Raw genomic sequence first — 7,084 nt, forward strand, 5'->3', positions numbered from 1 at the left:
CCTTTGCAAGGGCTGTGAGAAGAGCAGGCCAGGAGCAGAACGGGGTGGGGGGGAGCTCTGCTGTCCAGGAGCTGCATGTGGCCACTGGGGCCTCCTCCCCAGGAGACATGAGACCAACACACATGACCAGCCCCCACCCCATCACGCCTGCCCATGTTTCCTGGGCTTCTGCCGCCATCCCATCCTTGACACACCCATTCCGCCCAGTGTCAAACCCACTCCGCTGCATGGGGCGCCCTGGGCCTGGCCCCTCCGCCTCCCCTGGGTAGCAAGCGAAGGAATCTCCCCCCAGGCAGGAGCGGAGGGGCCAGGGATGGGTGGATTAACCGGCTGAGACGGCAAAACATGGAGCCAAGATTTGATGTCGAGAGACAAAACCTCTGGGGTCCTGCTCAATGCAGCTGCTTCTGGACATGGTTCTAGCAGCCCTGGGCCGCAGCAAGAGGAACCAGGTCCTGGGCCTGTATATTAGAGACAACAGCCCCTGAGAAACCTTTCCTTGGAGAGCTGTAGGAAGGGGCAGGGCAGGCTCTGGTGTTACCCACCCTTTAGCTCAGTGGCAGGTATGCAGGTGACGGAGTATTGGGGCAGATAGGGCCAGTGCTGGGGAATCTCCCAGCCTCTTAGGGTGAGTGTGGGGGGAAGTACAGTACCAGTTAACACCACAGCCCCTGGAGGGGGGCGGGGTGGCAAGCCTGGAGAAGAGCTAAGGCTGAAAGCTCAATGTTGCCCCTTTATAACTTGGTTTCCACCTCGCTTCCCCAAGTCTAGGTCGCTCTAGGGGGTCCAGCTCATTGGTTACTGTAGCAGCACAGCACAGCCTGGATTTTACTTCCCCCGTCTCCTGTTCCTACTGTCCCTCATTTACAAAGCTGTAGCTTAGGGGTGAGCCTGCCCCTGCGAGGAGCAACCCCCAAGCAGGGATTGTACTGAAACCGCCTAAGGTTACTGTGCACAACTGACACAGCACTGTGGGGCTGGAGCTCAGGCCTAAACCGCCCTAGCAGCTCCTCTCAGCATCAGAACACGGTGCTCCAGGAATCAAATCCTTGCAGTATCGAGCAATTGCTTTTCCGCAGCCCCTGCCAAGGGCATGTGGAACACAAAGCACCCCCTCTAAGATGGGGAGTGCAAAAAAGGGGGACCTTGCCACTGTCCCATCAGCCAGACTCCAGGGCTTATCACCCCTGCACACAGGACTGGCAGTCATATTCCAGGGCAGGGGACAGCCCGACTTTAAAATCTGTTTTTGATTAAACAGAGCTTCTCTGTGGCTATAGAGATGCAGCTCCCAGCTATTGCTAAGGGATTTATCTGGAGCACCAAAGGCTGCCCCTCGGCCTGCAGCAAGCCCCCAGCACAGGTGCTTAGGTTGTGCAGGGCATGGCCGGGGCAGCAGGAGAGAGGATTCGGGCTGGGAGATGGGGCAGACGATGTTATGAGAAGGGTTGGCCCAAACGGGCTGGGGCTGCAGCACTGGAGACAACCCAGCCGTTAGAGAGCCACTGAGAGTGCAGGGACACCTGCTAACAAGCAGCAGGTCTCTCTCCCAGCAACCTCCTTTTGCCAGCCTGGCTGAGGCTCTGTGCTCCTTCTTTTGCCTTGGGGCTCTGCTGGGAAGCAAGAATCCAGCAGACACTGGCTGAAATGGGGGCAGCACACCAGGGACAGCGAAGTGCAAACAGCAAGCCGGGAAGGGCGCCAGAGCAGGACCACAGCTCCCTGGAGAGTGGCCTTGTGTTGAGCCACCCCTCCGCTACCCGGTCTCCGCCAGAGCAGCCAGGCCAATAAACACACACGAACCAAGAAGCTCCATAGATTTCTTAAATAATTTAATTGAAAAAAGTATTTCTTTAAAAAATATTTCTACAAATGCATGATTGCATCATTTGTTTCTTTTTTTTTCTCCTTTTTCACCATTAAATACATCTCAATATATAAAAAGGTGGCAGGTACAGCACAGGAGAACCAGTTGGGAGGTGGGGATGGGGGACACACTGCCTGGAGAGACCTCCGAGCTTCACCAAGCTGTGCTGAAATGGGACTGGCCGGGGGTGGGCTGGGATACGAAACTCAGGCTCAGGAATGCTGCAGTTGTACGGGAGCGAGTCGGACTCCTCAAGGCCTGCTGCCAATCCACCTTCAGGTAGGGAATCACAGATGCTGTCCCACTAGCTAGGGCTCCCACCCCATCAGAAGTGCGAGAGCTGGAGTGATGCTAGCAGCCGGGCTGCACGGCAGAGGAACATGGGGAGGTCAAGACAGCAAAGAGGATTACGGTGTTGGTCACTTTGTTTTAGAGCCAGTGGGAAATAATTTGTCTAGTTCGCAACAGGAGCGAGCTCAGCTAGCGTGAGAGGACAAGAACTGGCGGGCACTGAGGATGCACCGTGTTTGTTCTAGAAATGAATCTGAGTGCCAGGTGAACCATGGCCCAGATCAAGCTGGCAGGACTCACTGCTAGACCCGCTGCAGAGGTGGCATGGGAGGATGAGGCAGAGATGCAGATCTCAGAGCTACAACGTGCAGAGACAGAAGAAGGGGTGACCAGAGTACAGGACTCGGGGGTGAGGGGGTTTCTATGCAGACTTGGTGTGAGAGGAGACAACTGTATAAGAAAAGGGGCTGATGGACAGAGCAGAAGTGAGGAGTAGAGACACAGCAAGTTCTCCTGATGGATCACTGGAGCAGTCAGGGCTGTGGAGTGAGCATTTGCTCTGCAGGGAACGGGGCAGCCCAGAAAAGAAAGCTCAAGAGGTGAGGCAGGGGCTAGCGAAGACCAGAGGTGGCCGGAATGAGGCCACTCCTCCTTACAGGGAGCGGCTGACTCGGAAGAGCACTGAGGCTGCAGAGAATTGTGCCAAAACGCCAAGAGCTGCAGCTGGAGATTGAGCCAAGTGAATGGAGAACTGCAGCAGTGGGTGCAGGGGAATAAGGTGGTGGGAGGAGGCAGCAGGTGGGTCAGTGCCAGCAATGGCCTCTCTGCGGAAAGGGCATGAGACAATCATCTGGGCCAGGCATTAGTCTTGTAATTAGTTAGCTGGGCCAAACTGTGAAGACGCGACCAAGGCAGCAAGTGGGCTGAGCAACAGGGAGACCGTATAGGGCACCCACATTGGAAGGAAGGGCCATTCAAAGTGGAATACGGGACACCATGAAACACAGGAAGCTCTCTAGCTCTCAGCTTCTTCTGAGGCCTCTCTCCCTCCCGTCCCTGCTACTGCCTCTCTCTCTGCTGACTTGAGGGCTCAGTGCTTGGGGAGGGATTGGGACAGGGGGAGGCACAGCTGTGCAGCAGGCGTTCAGCCCCTCACGTCTGCGATCCCCGCTCTGCCTTTCACGAGGGCTGCATGATCCCAGCCCCCCCAGCTCCAATCGACACAGCACGGTGTGCCTGGAGAACGGAGCTCTCTATCACATCACGGTTGCAGTGCAGGCTCTGAGGTGGTTCGCTACTAGATATACCAGGCTCCCTGCTGCCCAGATACCGTGTGTATCCGGGCTGTTAGCGTCCATCGCTGGGGGGTGGGACTTCACGTGGATCAACGGTTTCCATCTCAATTCAGCCTTGACTGCAAGAGCGGCCTCAGGCAATGTGGTCCCCAAGCTACTGGCAGCTGTTTCTGGGAACTCCAAGGATGGGCACGTTCCCAGGAGCGGGAAGCGGCAAACAGCCCCTGCTCTGAGGGAGGTGCAGGGAAAGACCAATCAACGCTACTGCTTGCTTCACGGCTGGAGCAGTCGCTGCAGAGCACCCAGAGGAAAGGGACAAAGAGGCAAGATGCCTTTGTCAGAAACAAACCAGGCCACAAAGGAGCCTGGTTCCTTCCCTGGGCAGGAGAAGTCGCTGATTGGACAGACAGGGATGGCGCTGTTGGAGAGCGCAACTCACATGGTGCATTTCACGCCATTTTGGAAAGGATCCGCTTGCCCTGCTCCACACCATGTGCTGATAGCTGCTGCTGAGAAGCCTGTTGCTAGGCAACACTGGGCCCTCCGGCACGGGGCAGCGTTAAACCAGGGGTGTATCCACTCGGCAGCAGACCCATCTCACCCCAACAAGGCCCTGCGCTGGGCCAGGCTGTGAAACGGGCAGTTTCAAAGCTGGGCCTCAGGTCAGGTTCCACCCCCTGCAATGTCAGCAGTGGATGCAGTTGCAGAACCCAGCCTCAGAGCGCAAATAGGCTTTTGAAGGAGTTTAAAAAAAAGCAAAGCAAAATCAAATGGACGTTCATTTCATGCGACATGGCATATCCCGACTCAAGTAAGCTGCCTGATGCAGAGCAGATGGCAGTGGACCAGAGAAAGGAAGTGGAACCAGTACAAAAATGGAACAGAACTACCTTTCCCACCCTCACGCCCTCCCAAGGCGCAATCCAGGACTCCCCCTGAGCTGAGACCTAACCTACGCAATATTTCCATCAGTGAACGGGAGGGTTAAGAGGCAAGGTCTCTAATGAAACTCAGCTGACAACAGTAAAGATCCCAAATGCTCAGAAGGACTGAATTAAAATATAGCCTGAGCTTGATAGAGTGAAGGAAGAGGCTAAAAAACAAAACCTGGAACAAAGTGTCACGCAACAGAAGTCAGATAAAGCAGAACAGGCCACAATCCCGGAGCTAGAGTGGGTCCCGCTGCGGAAGAACTGGGGCTATGGAACTGCCTTGTTGAGCTGTAGGACAGAACGTCACACACAAGAGGAGAGAGGGGATCGTCCAGCCACAGGGTGGACCGAGGGCACTATTCAACCTCGCATTCGGTTCTGGACAAACTGGGGAGAGTTCAGAGCACAGCGACACCTGATTAAGGTTTGAGGAGTGCTAGGGTGACACCCCCGCTTTATTCAGGCCAGACAAGATGATACTGGCCCCTTCTGTCCTGGATCTTCAGGAAGCTAGGATCTGAAGAAGACCTAAGAGAAAAGGCAGGAGATTCAGACTGGTGGGAGAACCATCTACATCAAGGAGCAAGTCCAGTCATACTCACTAGGCTCCACAGACCCACCAGGCAGAAATGGGCTTGAACTGCAGCAAGGAAAACCTAGATTTCCATCAAACTTTTGGCACGCAGCATGTGTTGATGCCAGCCCTGGAGCTTCCGAAGGCTATGGGGGACACTCCTCTCCCAAGGATGGTGCAGGGATCGTCAAGTCAGCAGCACCACAGTGCAGAGAGGCAATAGAGAGGCCAAGGTTATGATGTGACAGACATCCCCGCCCCAGAATGAACGTCCGCCCAGGCACTCCCAGCAAGAGGTATGGACCAGCAGCCAGCGGCACCCAATGCTGGGCAAAATGAGCTTTGGGTTTGCCAAGTTCTGGCTGGTAGGAGAGCAGAGTGGAGAGGTATAGAGACAGGACTCCCCATGACGGGCAGAGAAAACCCCTGAAGAGCCATCCAACTCCAAGCCTTCTATGGTGTTTGGGCAGAAGTAGCTGGCTCTGGCTCAGCATGCCAGGGAGCTCTCGGGGAAGGGCGTTTGCCTTGAACGGCTTCACTTCCCACTGTTTGAAGTCACCGTGTTTCTCTAGCAGCCATCTTGGCAGCTGTCCCACGTGGGAGGTGGCCAGGCTGGGCAGATTTCAATTTGTATTTGGTCATCACTTCGACTGATAATATCCAGATTTCTTTTGAAACTTTTTTCCAATTTATCAATTTAAGTATTCACAGCTGGGAGAGAATGGGAGTGTGTGTCAACATCACATGTCAAAATACAGGGCATAAATACCCTTAAATCAAACTCCAATGAGTTCTCAAGCAGCATTTTCCTATTGCCTATCTGTAAATTGCCATTACCACCCATGGAAATATTTATTTCACTGGTCTGCGTGTATGTGGTGAAATCGATGTTCACAGCCGATAAACATCTAATCCTTCCAAGCCTAGAGGTGGCTGAGGATCAGGCATAAATTTTATAACTGAGTCACGGGCGTAGCTAGTTGCTGCACTCCACCCGAGTTGTTGTCTCCTCATGTTGGGCTAAGTAGTCCCAAGGGAATGCTGGGATGCTGGAGGACTGAAGTTCTCCAGCAAAGAGCGAAGGTGGGTGGAAGAGAGAAGATGGTCTCTAACAGCTCTCTCCCTGGGGGAGCCCAGGGGATTTGTTTGTCTAGAAGGGCTATCAGCAAGAGTGGCCAATAGACGGGATAGAATGGGGCCTGGCTCAGGAGCCAGGAAAGTCAGACAAGTCCAGCCAGCCTGGGCGGTTTCTCCAATTTGGGGTTGGGCCCAGGCAGAGCTCCTGGCACCGGCAACAGAGGCTCTGCTCCCAGCCTGCTGGCTGCACCCGCTTGCCTGGTCGTACCTGGCTTGGGCTCTAGGTTTGTTTTTGCACAGTTCGGTTCAGGCTGAGAGGGTTAGAAACCAGCACCATATAGTGCCCTACATATAGCTCTTCGTGGCCAAGCCTGTGTGACTCCAAACCCTCACCTCCTGCTAGCCCTCACTCCCTCTGCGGCCAGGGGACAGTAGCCTTCTCCATGCCCTTAGGGACTCCGACAGGGCAAGGCTCCCCAGTAAGCAGTGCAGGGAGGAAGGGCGGGGGGGGGGGGGAGCTGGTGGGTTTGTGGACACAGCTGAGGAAGTGGCTAAGACCCTGTATGACCATCATGGCACTGGGTGGCAGGACAGCTACACCTGATTGGCAGGGAAGGGGGTGATACTAGTGAAGCCAGCGCTTCTGCCAGCTCCCTGTGATATATACAGCCAGGGGCCGGAGCATGGGGGCAGGGAAGGACCATGCCCTGTGCTCCAGGAGTGGGAGAGGTGTCCTACACCTGCACAAAGGAAAAAATGGGCTTGTGCTCCATGTCTCTTGGGTTCTGTACAGCGGCAGAGACTAAGCGAGCGAAGGAAACTCAAGTAAAATTCTTATTGCCTTTATTCTGCCCGTGCCCTCACCCAGCCGGCCAGCACACACGCACACACATGCACGCACACACGCTCGCGCTGGGACTCTCCCGCTTGCTAGGAAGAGCCGAGGGGCTGGGAAGAGTCAAAGAAGCAGAAGTGAGAGTCTTTTGGCAGCAATCACAGCGTGCGTCAGGGGAGGCTCTGCAGAGATGGCCGTGCTCTGACAAGACCC

Source organism: Chelonoidis abingdonii, chromosome 8 (genome assembly GCF_003597395.2).
Source record: "Chelonoidis abingdonii isolate Lonesome George chromosome 8, CheloAbing_2.0, whole genome shotgun sequence".
In the NCBI taxonomy this organism is placed as follows: domain Eukaryota; kingdom Metazoa; phylum Chordata; order Testudines; family Testudinidae; genus Chelonoidis; species Chelonoidis abingdonii.